Genomic DNA, 15,170 nt, shown 5'->3' on the forward strand with positions numbered 1-15,170 from the left:
CCTAGGAGTCCACAGTCATGCCAGCAGCTCTGTGAAGCTGTACTTAGGCACAGTGTGTGCACAGTTTCAGTGTTAACATGCTAATGGTTAGCAATGTCACCATCTCAGTTTAGCATGTTAGCATGCTACTATTTGCTAATTAGCACTAATACAAATAATCAATAAAAAGTATGGCTTTTGCAGGTATTTACTCATAAAGCATTGGACACATTAAAATTTTGAGCTGGTTATGGTGCTAAATATAATATGAAAGGGACAGTTCACCCAAAAATCCAAAACACATGTAGGTAGGTAGTGCTATTTTTCAGTCTAGATTGTTTTAGTGTGAGTTCCAGAGTGCTGGAGGTATCCACTGTATAGATGTCTGTCTTTTCTTGAATATAATGGAACTTGTGGTGCTCAAAGCTCAAAAAAGCATTTGAAAAACTCAAAAAAGCAATGTCTCTTTCCAGAAATCTTGACCCGGTTACTCAAGATAATTCAGACCTTGTTTTAAGTAGTTTCATGTAGGAACTATTTTCCTTCTACCAAGCTACACCCGCCAACCAATGGAATCTATTCAAACTAAAGCCCAGTTCAGACCAGAGATTCACAACAAAATGAGTTGAAACATGCAACTACTTACAATGCGCCGTTCTGCAACGTTCTAAAAACCTGCCGGTTCACACCAATGCAACTAGATGAAATGGCGTGTCATCTCTATGCAACAACTCTCTATACTCCCGTTCTGATTTACAGCTTTTCAGGCTTATTTTGTGGCCGAATATAATTTGTAGTTTCTTAAAATATGTATCAGGATAGTGATAGTGAGATACTGGCTACAGCTGCATTTGTAGTAGTGATGAAACGGCAAACAAAATTAGCATCAGGACTGTATTCATTATAAATATGCCACAGTAATATAAGTAAGCAGCACCAAATAATAAGTCACTGGGAATGTGTGCGTGGGGGGGGCATAAGCACATACAGCAAGCAGCATCTGACACTGTGAGGACCGAAACAGAGGGCTTGGCAGAGACAGAGCACCTGCCGCAGCAGGCGAACACGTCGTCTGCGGCCATTTTGACTTAACCAGTGGACTTCTCTACAAGCCGATTGGCTGTAGAAACAGTTGACGAACATTAAATTATAAAACCAGCTGCCGGCGATTTGACCCACTGAGTTGCAGGTGACATTATCAGCCAGCTTGAGTCAAGCTCAGACTGGTCAGTTCACACCCCTGCAACTTTTCTCTGCAACATTCTAAAACAGTTTTGTTCTGATAGTACCACAAAGCTAGCAAACAATACATCTTAGCTGAGGAGGACACCGTTAATAACATAGCTCACACTGTCAAGAGCACGAACCCTTTGTCCATGAGTAGATGCACGCTTCCTTCTGTGTGGCTATACCGTTAGCTGGCAGAGCTTGGTAAAAGGAAAATAGTTCCTACACGAAACTACTGACAACAAAGTCTGCGGATTATTCTGAGTAACCAGGTCATGGTTTCTGGAGAGGGACATTGCTGTTGAGTTTTTCAAATTGTATCTCTGGGTGCTTTGAGCATCACAAGCTGAGTGCCATCTAGTTCTAATATATTCAAGAGAAGGCAGACATCTCCACAGCCGATATCTCCAACACTTGGCAATTCACACTACAGCTAACGAGGGAAAAAAAGTAAATGTCTTGAATATGAGTTGAGCACAGCCTCTGTTCCCCCAGAAAAAAACAACCCACAACAATTTGGCTGATATCTTTTAAGTCTACATGAAGGGACTCCAAAAGCTGGTTCTGGGCAGAGTATCACTGTAAAAACTAGTACAGTGAATCTCATGAGCAGAAATTGAGATGTCCATCTTTCTCACAAGTTTCCTGTGTGTCACACTGGTGCTGCTTGGTTTTCTGCGGACTCCAACATCATACAGCTGCTTGATAAATATAGCACTTGTGGCTCCAGTGGGTCACTGCAAGGGCAACTGCAGACAAGAGGCTGCAATGCCAAGCATCCCCCCAGCCTCTCCCTGCCTCTCCCTGTCTCCCCTGGTCCTCCACTGTCTCCCCCTGTGCCCTCTGGTCTATAACTGTCTCCACCTGCCTCTTCCCTCCTCCCCTCCTCTTTCTGTTTCCTCTAGTCCATTGATGTCTACCCCCTGTCTCTCTTTGTTTCCATCCCTTCCCTCATATCCCTCTGGCACTTTTTGGGCACCAAAGGCCGGATGTCTGTTCTTGTTACTGCTTCTGTAGTGAATCTGCTGCAGCTTAAAATGCCATATTGGCGGCATCATTGCCATGTGATCCTGTTTTAACTGAGTTAGATTGAAATTTTGGTAATTTATTGTGATTTATAGTCTATTTGATAACAGTTTACTTGCAGCTTAAGGTTTAAAAGACTCGTATATCTCATTGGAACTAGTAGGATGGTAAATAATATAGTGGGTAGACGCCTAAGCCGGAAAACAACCAAGTCTGTAACACCCTTATCTGTCAGGAGGACGACAGGAGGAAAACAGTAACTCTAAATCTGCAATACACTTTATGATGAAACTCCATTCATGTGCCTCAAAAGCAAGAGCTCAATAAACGAGTTGAATGAAATATTTATCAGCACGATGATAGGCTGTAGACATCTCTGTAGCTCAAAGCTGTGCCTTTATCTGAAGTGCTATGATCCTTAAATGTATTCCACAGATTTTTCCATTTACTCTGTGGGGAGAGGAGTTCTTTTAAAGTGAATGACATCTCTTTATTATGAAGGATGAAGCTGAGGAGCACTGACCGTGAAGGAACCTGTATCACATGTATCTTTAAGTTTAAGTCACTCTTTTCTCTAATGAGCTCCAGACTCACCACTTCACCTCCAACACTTTGTTCCCTCAAATTAACTTTGTGGTCCATCACATATTGGCAGTGGAACTTGTTGTACTTTTGAGATGAAACATATTGCTAATAATGTGGCATGTATCTATACACTATGTTGAAACTATTGTTCACTGCAGTGAGATCAAATATTGTAGATCAGATGATGTTAATGAACTTAATGACTTTGTAATTTATTTACATTACGCCTCATCAGCTGTTGAGAAAAAGAGAGTCAATCTGGGAGGCGCCATGTGTAAACAAGCCGTGTGTGTGCATATAGAGCGTGAGTGCTGAGTTATGAGCTTGTGTCTTTCCATTTGTGTGAGCAGCTTGTATGTTTGAACAGTCAAGTTCATTCGAAGCCTAATGGAGGGTGACTTTTTTCACTTTGTGCAAGAACTCCTGAGGCGTTGCGTACACATTGCAAATTGTTAGGGCAACTTCCTCTTCAATAATGCACACTAATGAGGTGAATCCAGGTAAAATTCAGTAGCTCCCATTGATTTCCACCATTAAATATGTACGCTAAGTATCACAAAGTCATGTAAGAGGACATTAGAAGTGCATCATTGGCTCAGGTATTATGTCAAAAAGATTTTCTGCCATGGTCTGACGGTCCGCTGCTTTGGTCCAGATTAAAGTATCTCCACAACTATTAGATGGATATTAGATGGTCTAGACATCCACAGTGCCCAGAGGATGCAGCCCAAGGACTTTGGTGGGACTTAGGGGGAGCCATGCCATCCCTGATACAATTGCTGCCCTCCAACTGGCGCCCCTGGTGGAAATAACTGGAGGCCAACATTACTGTCTCTAAGAGGCTGTGATGCACTAATTTTATAAGCCAGTGTGAAGCTATCTTGTGAAACTAGACAACCTAAGATATCCATAAGCATCAACCATGTTGGCATAGCTTGTTTAACGCTTAGGCAAAATTCAGTTCTTAGGGAACAATTGGCGTGGCCATTTTCAAAGGGGTCCCTTAAACTTGTACTTGCCTGTACCATTATTAGTCTACATATATATATATATATATATATATATATATGTAGACTGAGTTTCCATATATATATATATATATATATATATATATATATATAGTGTTGGTGAAGAGAGGGATGGCTGAAGGATGTGGATGATAGTTTGCGGTGCAGGACTGGGCAATGGATGTGCTGAGGACTGGAGGTGAATTGGTGGAGGACAGGAATCTGTCAGGAAATGACAGCTAACAGCAGCAGAGAGGAGAATGGTTTTAAATTTGACAGCACCAATATGATTGGCTCAGGGAGATGGTGGCAAAATCTGGTTGGATTAATTTAGAGTGACACCCATAGTCAGTTGATAGTGTAGAAGCTGAGGCAGAAGTGAGGCAGAGAGATTTCTGAATGAAATGAGTGTAAAGAAAGTTTACCTGACTGAAGTTTCGCTAATCCTGCCTTGTATCAACGGTTCAGGCTGGTGGTGGTGGTGGTGTAATGGTGTGGGGGATATTTTCTTGGCACAATTTGGGCCACTTCATACCAACCAATCATCTTTTAAACCCCACAGCCTACCTGAGTATTGTTGCTGACCGTGTCCATCCCTTTATGACCACAGTGTACACATCTTCTGATGGCTACTTCCAGCAGGATAACGCACCATGTCACAAAGCTCAAATCATCTCAAACTGGTTTCTTAAACATGACAATGAGTTCACTGTACTCCAATGGCCTCCACAGTCACCAGATCTCAATCCAATAGAGCACCTTTGGGATGTGGTGGAGGAGCATCATGGATGTGCAGCTGACAAATCTGCAGCCACTGTGTGATGCTATCATGTCAATATGGACCAATATCTCTGAGGAATGTTTCCAGCACCTTGTTGAATCTATGCCACCAAGAATTAAGGCAATTCTGAAGGCAAAAGGGGGTCCGACCTGGTACTGGCACAGTGTACCTAATAAGTGGCCGGTGAGTATAACTCAGTGTGCGATTCCTTGACTCTCCATATTGATATAGTTTTCAACCAGCCTACAGTTCAACAGCATAATCCAATTTCTGAAATTCAGTTGGTCTGGTTTTGGGATGCCACCCTCAAGATTTTCATTGGCCCCATCTGGCCACCCCTATGAAAAACATCTGGGGACGCCACTGGTCTATAAATCTATTCTTTTCAAACCAAATCACAATCTTTTTCCAAACTTCAACCAAGAAAACCCTTTCTGGCAGAAAGCTCTGTAGGAAAACTTCTCCCAACAGCCCACAGTACTGCCCAACAAATCTATTAGCATGACTGTGGACTCTTCTTGTTCTGTTATTTTGTACTTACAGGGAAATAGTGAAAAAAACTCACCCAACTGCGCCCATAAGAATCATTGTATGTCATACGCATAACAGTATCATGTTCCATAATGCTGATTATGACAGTAGGAATCTAATTACAAGCCTCACAGTGTATTCTTGACAGTATCATATGGGTTACACAGATGCAATAACAAAACAAAAATATATGTTAACTGGAGTGAACACTGTGCTGTACATGTATTCACACACAGGGACACATATTCAAACATGTATATACACAAGAACACGTACATGGGAAAACTGCAGCAGTGGCTAGCTGGCCACAAGCTGAGCCGCACAGTCCCTCACATCTCCTCAGGAGACTCCTGTCATGCTGTTTTTTCCTTTCAGAAAAGAGGCTTTGCCAGAGGTTATAGCATTATTTCGTTCTCTACCAGACCTGAACTTCTGTTCAGCTCTTATTAGGCCCTTAAGGACCTTTCCCTTGTAGTTCTTTTATGTTTTGTCAGGTGATATGTCACTGAAACTAAGTACGATTACTTTTGCATTTCAAGTGCTCTATTTTTGCACCCGGAGCTGCCTTTATCTCATTGTAGCCTGCACTGTTTCATTAAAGTGACATGATGCAGTGGTGTTCAGTAAAGAGTGGTGAAGAAAGACAGATTTTCTTTTACTATGGTTTCTGGATTCTTTCTGTTTATGTCCTAAGGGATTTGTATTATATTAAATCACTTTTAAGTGCTGTATATTGTTATAGCTGGAGTCCCATGGAAACATTAAATATGCATGCCTATAACACTGCAGGATTATATACTTCGGCAATATTGTAGAGAAAAAACAAGACTTCCATGTCTCAGTTTTGAACTTAGACCCTCTTGGCTGATGTTACAACGGTCTCACAGAAAAGACGTCTGCTTATACCAGGGCAAAGGCCCCTGCTCCAGATTTCAGAAACACTTGAGTCTCTAAGCAGCCATTTTGCCTCATAGCCTGTGTTATTACCCAGGTGATATGAGTCAGACCACTTGAAATTGAGGAGATTTAACCTCGCCCTCTCTCCCTGGCAAAGTCACACACCGCCTGCCAGTAACACTTTTTAATTTCAGGTCCTGATGACAATAGAAAGTGATGTGATTTCTGGAAGCATGGGCTGTTTCAAGGTTGTTTTCCTGCAGCCTGGTGTGTTTCTGCACACAGCAGTCATCAGCATTCATGTCAGGAAATTAGAAAACTGGGGCTGTCTGGCAGCGTTATGACTGAGAGAGAGCAGATTTGTCTCCGGCTGATGCTGTGTAGGGGAACCATAAATGTTGCAGGGAAGAAAAAGAGGAAAACAGAGAGGGAAGAACGAAAGGCTGCTGCAAGAGAGACAGAGTGGTTGATAACCAGCGCAAGGACTGAAGGGCAAGATGGTGTTGGGGAGATAACAGACCGAGTGAGGGAGAGTAAAACAAACATGTACCCGGAGAGCAGACGAAGCGAGAAACGGCAGACGTCTCTGTTACGAGAGACTCGTAGAGCCGTAGTTCTGTCAGCACAGGCGGGCCAACCTGCTGGCCCACCAGCAGTTATAGCCCACACAGGGGTGGTAGCCCTCAACACAGCCGGGTTTTACTGCCACTCACACACTCACACAGCCGAACCCGTAGGGTCAGGCAGGGAGAATAGGCTTTCCTCATAAAGGAACATTCCTCCCCTTTATATGCCATGTGTTAAATATTTAAAGGCAAGTGGCTATTTCTTTGATCACAGAAGTCATTAGTGAGGTAACACTGAGTTCACCTGCGCTGTTCTGATGCTGCCTCATGACAGCGTGTTGGAAGACACTAACACTGTGAGGAATCTGAAGGTCTAATCTGTAATATCTGTCTACAAATACATGCAATAGAATGTAGACACCATGTAAGAATGGTTTATGATTGTGATCAAGTGAGAATAGCTCAGCATTTTGACAGATCCGCTTACTGGCTTTCTTGTTGTGAGTTAGACAAGAAGACTGATACTACTTTTATTTGTACAGTCAGTATAAAGCAATTGCCAGTGTCCCGTTAGCTTAGCTTAGCACACAGACTGGAGTCGAACGCACCACTGTCATGGTTCTAGGGTTTTGTTGTAGTTTAATTCCTGTTTTGTTTTGAAGGTCACTCTCCTTATGTGTCATGGTTTGTTTTACTCTCTACCTCTGTTTGTCAATACCTCACCTGTTTCCCTTAGACCAGGTCAGACCAAAGGTTTGCGACGAGACAAAACTGTTTCAGAATGCAGCAGTGTGAACTCAAGCCGGATGATGGTGCCAGCTCCAACTCAGCTGGTCAAATCTCCAGCGGCTGTGTTTCAGAACATAAGGCTGGTCACCTGTTTCAACAGCCAATCAGCTTGTAGTGAAGGCCACTGGTCAAGTTAAAATGTCTGAAGACGGCATGTTCGGCAGGTGCTTCGTCCCCGCTCAGCCCTCTGTTTCCATCCTCACGGTGTACCTGTGTCAGATGGTGGGTTGCTGCTGCTTCTCCCTGTATGTGCTTATTCCCCCTCACACACAAACATTCTCATTTACTGATTAATTGGCGCTGGTTATTTATATTACTGTGGCAAATCTAAATGAATACAGTCCATCTGATACTTGTTTTGTTTCTGTTTTTCACCATCTCATCACTACTACAATGCAACTGTAGCCAGTATCTCACGATCGCTATCCTCATTCATATTTTAAGAAGCTACAAATTATATTCAGCCACAAAATAAGCCTGAAAAACTGAAAATCAGAGCAGAAGTACAGAGAGTTGTTGCATAGACATGATACACCATCTCATCTAGTTGCAATGGTGTGAACCAGCAGGTTTTTAGAATGTTGCAGAATGGCACATTGCAAGTTGTTGCCTGTTTAACCTTGTCACATTGTGAATCTTTGGTCTGAACTGGCCATTACACCCCTGCTTTGCATTGGTCCTGTTTGTCCTTCCTTGTTTTCAGAGTTTTTCCTGCTCACCTGTATTGTATTAGTCTCATATGAGCCACCCCAGTGTTACCCACCACATCCTTGTTGTCTCCATTGTTTGCCAGTCCTTGTCCTTTTGCCATCGCCTGCCTTCTCCAGCTGTGTCCTGTTCTTGTGATCAGTTCTCTCTGTATACACACCTGCATGTTTCTCTTTTGTTCCTCATGTTTTCCCTCCAACCAGTTCTGTTTTCCTTGGTACGCTGTAACCTGGGTTTGGTAAATTAGATGCTTAAGTTCTTCAAGTTCTTGTTGCCTTTGTATTGCATCTGCAACTGAAACGTCTTTAATACATTCAGTAGGATTGTATTGGGGAGTGTCACAGTCACATCACAATGAATTTATAATCAGAGCAGATCCATTAAGGTCAATAAATGTAAGAAGTCCAAAGTTAGTAAAAGTTATTTGTATAGCGCTTTTCAAGGGCATAGGTCACAAAGTGCTTTACAAGGGAGTTATACATTATACAAGAAAGAAACTACGGAGATAAAGTGACTACCCGAGCCACGTTTTTAAAAAGTGCAACATTAAAAACACAACACACAATGAAAAAAACACACACAGCACAACAAGAATACACAAAATATGAATAAAATACAGACCCAGTGCATGAAGGTTATGCAAACGCCTGTCGAAACAGGTAAAAGAAACAGCAGAGTCAGCAGAGCGTAAGGGTACAGGTAGAGTATTTCATAATTTATCTGCCGTGGCTTCACAGCTCGATCCCCATGTGTATTAAGGCAGGTACACGAGACAGACAGCAACTTTAGCATATTTGACTCAGGGGAGCGAGCTGAAGAGTAAGGTTGAAGTAGTTCAGTCACATAAGCCGGAGCCTGACTGTGTAATGCTCTGTAAGTAAGAATGAGAACTTTAAACGGGATCCTATACACATCAGGGAGCCAGTGAAGAGATCTAAGTATAGGGGTAATGTGAGATTGTCTATTTGACGTAGCGAGTAGTCTTACGGCAGCATTCTGGATTGCCTGTAGATGATCAAGTTCATTCATGTGTTTGAACAGAGGGAGTTTGTAACATGCATGCTATTAACCAGCTCAGCAGAAAAAGGATGTTTTTGGTACATGCGCCCACTGTGCGAATTTCATAAGAATGACAGGGACACCATTTTGGAACAAGGAATCAAGATTTTTAATACATCCATGCTGGAAACGTGGGGAGGAAGACAATCCTAGTTTTGACTAAAGCAGTGGTTCAAAACTGGTGGGTTGCAAACATGTCAAGCTTGTAAAAAAAAACACTCTTTTTTGAAGTACAGTGTATTTTTGGCACAGAGCTTTTACTTTGAAATGCCGTTTCCTGCTGTAGACTGAGTAAATAACAGACAGATATTTGACAGAGACAACAAACTAGCCCAGTGTCATGGCCAAACACAGATATGATGCTGAATATATTTAACTGTGTGGACCTTGAACTAATGACTAAGAAGAAATCTGGACCCTGTGGCTGGACCAGTTGGAAACCACTGGTCTAAAGGTACCAAAATCTGCCTACCAGCATCTCTAAAGTAATTAACACGTTGGATCTTGTTTGTTTAATCCATGGTGGTGCAGTGGTTAGCATTGTTGCCTCACAGCTAGACTGTTCCTGGTTTGAACCCAAGGAGAGGAAGTCCTTAAGTGTTTGCATGTTCTCCCCATGTCAGTGGGTTTTCTCTGGGTACTCCAGCTTCCTCCCACAGTCCAAAGACATGCAGGTTAACTGGTGACTCTAAATTGTCCGTAGGTGTGAATATGAGTGTGAATGGTTGTCTGTCTGTATGTGTTAGCCCTGTGATAGGCTGGCGACCTGTCCAGGGTGTACCCTGCCTCTTGCTATGTGTCAGTAGGGATAGGCTGACACCAACAGGATAAGCAGTTATGTAAAATGAATGAATTTGTGCTAAATTAAGCTAACTGGCTGCTGATGGTAGCTTCATATTTACCATACAGACATGACAGTGGTGCCAATTTGAGATGCAACTAACAATTATTTTCTTTACAGATTCTCAGTTAGTTGATGCATTGCTTTGCCAATAAACTGTAATTTCCCAGAGCCCAAGGTGACATCTTAAAATAGTATGTTTTAGTCAACCAACAGTACAAAGATTATATTATGAAGATATTTAGTTAATTGTTGTGTATGACAAATACAAGCATCAAATTCTCACATTTAGGAGGCAGGAGACGTTTGGCTTTTTTGTTTTAAAAAATTATTAAAATGATGATTTGATGATCAAAATAGTTGCCAATTCATTTTCTGTGATTCAGCTTATTGATTAATCGACTAATCATTGCAGCTGTAGTGTCAGTCTTCTTATGTAACTCTTAACAAGAAAGCAATTTGCTATGTGGGCTATACTGTATGTCAGGGTGGATGGGTTTATGGTCAAATGTTTGGATATGAGTGCACAATAAACAATAGGATGGACACAGTAACTGGAAACTGTTATAATAGCATCCAATATAATTGCTTATATTTTTGTACCCATTCATTATGTATTTATATTATTTACGGGAAAATGACAATAATGGACTTTCTCTTTTTTCTCCCTGTCAAGGACAATCCAATACAGTGAAACCTTCAGCCATCTGGACTTCAGTGCTTAGCTGCGGGGCAGCGGCTGTAGAGGCGTAACAGGGCAGGTACAGTCCATCACACTGCACTGCTGGATACCACAGGCTGGTTAGCAAAACCAACACACAGACACTGACACAGATACTTTGTATCTCTGCAATCATCACACCTTTCACCAAGAAGTCTTCTGCATGCAAACAATGACATCAGTCAGTGTTTAAAGTGCCCACAGGGAGAGCAGTGAGAGCCCGCAGTGTAGCAGAAACAAGCGAGTCTCATTCTAGCTGTTAAAAAGGATTATTTACTGCACACTCCAGTTATGCAGATGCTCTCTTACTCGTAAACTCTGGCTGTGGTCAGATGCTCCTTCTTGCATAGTTTTACAATTCCACTACTGTACGTACATGATTAAATGTATTGTTCAGCAGACAGAAAAAAAACTGAGTGAACCATAAAATACTTTTACTGGGGAACATTTGCATCCAGACATGGCATTTAGTTTCTTTCCACTAAGCTGGCAGCGTTTACTGAATTGTTATGTGTAATTTATTTTATTTTATGTCGTTAAAATGCCATTTTATTGCAATTGCTTTAATTATTGCATTTTTGCTTTTGGTTCTCAGTCATTAGAAAGCTGCTGAACAAGGTGCCAATGACCATTTTACATTGTGGAGGTAATGTTACAACTGCGTCCTTGATATAAGACCTAAAATGAAAACACAGTGGTACTTTTTGCTTCTATGAGGAGGCCTATTACCTGTTTCATTGGATAACAGCCTTTGGCCAAACAGCTAAGTGAACAAAAACAGAAGAAAAAGTGTTACAGGGGTGAGTCATGTCTTTGATTCCTGTTTCAACAGTTTGGCCATTTGACCCTATTCAAGTCTACCACAGGCGTTTAACAAGGCAAGGTCAGAAACTCTTGCTGTTTCCCTCACTGGATCGACCTACAAGCTCTGCCCAGTTAAATCAAATTACACTCCACAGGTTTAAAGAAAAGTGAACAAGCTGATCTTACAGTAAAGCTGTTCTGTACATCAACACATTGACGTTGATTGAAGATACACTGCTCCTCCTTGTTGTCTGTTTGCCCTCTAAAATAAATAAATGTTTGCTTCTGAAGATGGATTGCAGAGGTTTATCCGAGGTGTAGGGTCACATCATCATTCACATCGACTGAAACATCACAGACACAGCTAACAAAGTCAAGAAAAATGGACTACAGTCACATTCTCGGTCGCCAGCAGAGCAGCTGACATTGTTCTTGATGTTTATTGTCACCGGCAAAAAAAGAAAAAAAAAAGCATCACAGTACTATGTCTTTTGATAAACAGGAGCATTTCTGTTATGTTCCACACAACACAGGAGGATCCAATCAGTCACGGACAGAAAGAAGACATGATTAAAAGGACACTGGTTTTGGTATGGTGGTATTTCACTTTGAAATCCTGCCTCAGTGCTCCTACTAAGATCAGATAAAGCATTGGAATAAGAAAAAACAGTGGGACCGCTGCATGATAAGATCTTTAGTTGGTTACTCCTTCAGTCCAAATAAACCTGTAGTCAATCACTGTGGCTGTAAGGCAGTCAGGTTATATTAAATAGACTGTCTTTGTAAATAAGCCCTTGCAAACTAATGTCCAGGGATAAAGTACTGAGGTAAGTTTAATGTTTGGTTTAAAGAATAATTTAACACCAGGTTGAAAAACAGTGTTTTACTGCACTACCTGTAGTGATATCACTGAGTGCTGGAGTCCACCTGTACATCGCTGCAGCAAAATGAAAACTTAAACCACTGGAGGTATAATAGTGGGGCGGCATAGCTCAATATTTTTCTAAAATCGTTCAATTTTGTGATAAAAGTGGCACTTTTATCACAAAAATGAACTTTTTTTTTTAGCTATGCTTTTATCACAAAAATGAACTTTTTTTTTTAGCTATGCCGCCCAATTTATTAGTTTGTTAGCAGAATTATACAAAAACTGCCTCACCGATTTTCACAAAATTTCGGTGGAGGATGTAACACAAGCCAACTTAGAATACATTAAATTCTGGTGTTGATCCAACTCAGAGGGCGTGTCCACGGGCCGCCCACACGTGGCCGCCCATTCACTTCCATTAATTTTTTGGATGAGGATTACGTGAAAACTGTCCAACCGATTTTCACAAAACTTGGTGGAGGCATATAGCATGGTCCAACTTAGAAGCCATTACATTTTGGAGTGGATCCAATTAACGGGACGGGTCCATGGACAGGTAGGATTCAATTGCCTGTTCTGACCACCAGGGGGCGAGTTTCTGATGCCCCAATATCCAGATTTGTTCTAAATATAGTCAACACATCTGCCAAATTTGGTGCTTTTATACCGCCCCACTATAAGCAAAGGGGGTGTTAAATTGTTCTTTAGGGCCCTGATCACACAGAAAGTGTTTTATCAGCTGGAGGCAGCTTTTTGTAATTGTTTTTAATGAGAGTGAAGCTTTTTGCTTACGGTGTTGCATTGCGATGTGCCTCACGTTTCTTCACTCTAGGCACCTGCCGTTTTTGCTGGAACGCTCAGAATTCAACTAGTTGAAAAAACTTTAACTCAGAGTGGAAAAGCGCCCAACGTCATTTCAATCAAGAGAGACAGAAGAAAGAAAGTAAAGATAATATTTAATAGAGAATATGAGTGCACAGATTAACAGATGATTTCTGCTGATTAAGATTTAACAGAAGTCTTTGGTGCTTGGACACCAGAGGGAGATATTTTGTGATCAAGGGACATCTGAGCAACAGGAAGATAAATCCCCTCATGGAGTCCAGACACTGGTGGTGGTGGTGCCTGCTGACTCTGAGACTGATGGCTGATGAGGCATATGAGGCTGATGAATCCGTACAGACAAGGTGGTGATGGGGAGGCGGAGGGCGCGCATGACTGCAGCAAGAAAGCACTAGCATAAAAAGTATTGTCTTCCTGACTGAACTTTCGCTAGAGGTTCATCTCTTTCTTCGTCATCTTTTTTCCCATTGTCCAATCGGATGATTTGAGAGGCGGGCCTTCTGAGGTGGTCACGGCAACGGCAAGTTTAGAGTTGGTAAATAATGGAGGAGAAACTGGTGGTAGCGATACCCAGAGCTATATGGCACGTCAGTGGACAGCAGGTTGTCAAACTGCACTCGAGTCATCCTAAAATATGCCTGGAAATGGCCATAATCGAGGAGAAGCTCCTGGACCGGCTGGTGGTACTCCCGGAGATCCACTCTCTTTTTTAGGGTCTCCTGTACCCACACAGATCTCTGTTTCCCTGTGCCCAAAAACTATTTGCTGACAGCCTCTCACCCTCTACCAGAGCTAAAGCAAGTACCCTCTGCCTGAACATTTTAGGAACTAGATACTAAGCACTGGGGGGAAAAAAGGGTAGATTGACTACACGGGAAGGTTAGTGTAAGGAGGTGATGGGGTGGTTGCCTAGCAACAATAAAAGGGTGCAGCAAGCGTTTTGTTTTTGTTTTTTTCTTCTTTTTTTACTAGTGGCATTCAATTTTATTAAAAAGGCAGTGTGGTGCGCTTCACATTTTACAACCTGGAAAAAACACTTTCTGTGTGATCAGGGCCAAAGCGATCGAAAAATGTGTTAGCCTATCTACTCTACATCATCAATTAAAGGAATACTTTGATTTCTTGGGAAATGTACTCGTGCTTTTTTGCAGAGAGCTAGATGAGAAGATTGATACCACTTTCATGTCTGTACTAAATCTGAAGATGGAGTGAGCAGGTGGTTGGATTACAGCATAAAGACTGGAAATAAGGGGAAACAGCTAGCCTGGCACTGTCCAGAGTTTAAAAATTCTGCCAACCAAAACCTTCAAGGATCACCAATTAACACATTATATCGTGCTTGATTATGTGTAGACTCTGGGAAGGCCAAGAAATAGTTCCAGCAAGCATCTCCCCATGATTACTACAACTTTTAATTTTTATTTTTTTGTTTATGTGCAGATTAATAAGACAAGATGCAATAGGAAGTTAATGAGATTGTGAGCTTAAGAGATGCTGGTAGGCTGATTTTTTTTTACATTTCACACTCTTTATTTGTCAAAATTATAGTCTCCTACTTCTCATACAAACAGAAGAAAAAAAAAAGTGTCAATCCGAACAAAAGCTACTGTACGTTAAGTGCGGCGACTCTTAAAGTTCTAAAAGATACTTATCAGTTTGTTAAGAGAGTAACTGTGGTGTTTGGTGAAGTGATAATCGCTCTGGCCCCAAAATTAGTAAGCGCTGAAACATGCTCTCTATCGCTTCCTTTATTTCTGTCCAGTATTGCTGCAAAACCGGACAGGAATAGAATATGTGGGTATAGTTGGCTTCTACCTCCCCACATTTTCGCCAACAGCTTGGTGTTCTCTCTCCAGAGTACTTTGCTTGGATAGCAGGCATTAAAGAGAAGTGCATTTGAATCTTCCAAAAATATTCTCTCCAAATTAAAGAACTTGT

General features: G+C 41.7%; 1 protein-coding gene across 1 annotated transcript in view; it reads left to right on the forward strand.

Annotated features, from left to right (window-relative positions):
• The first annotated feature begins 10,735 nt into the window (after positions 1 to 10,735).
• Positions 10,736 to 15,170, forward strand: part of tspan9a (tetraspanin 9a) — a 251,282-nt gene continuing 246,847 nt past the window's right edge. Inside the window, exon 1 of the mRNA XM_050073069.1 lies at positions 10,736 to 10,757. The gene's annotated coding sequence lies outside the window, so the exon portion shown is untranslated. The remainder of the gene's footprint in view (positions 10,758 to 15,170) is intronic.

Source organism: Epinephelus moara, chromosome 20 (assembly GCF_006386435.1).
Source record: "Epinephelus moara isolate mb chromosome 20, YSFRI_EMoa_1.0, whole genome shotgun sequence".
Lineage (NCBI taxonomy): Eukaryota > Metazoa > Chordata > Actinopteri > Perciformes > Serranidae > Epinephelus > Epinephelus moara.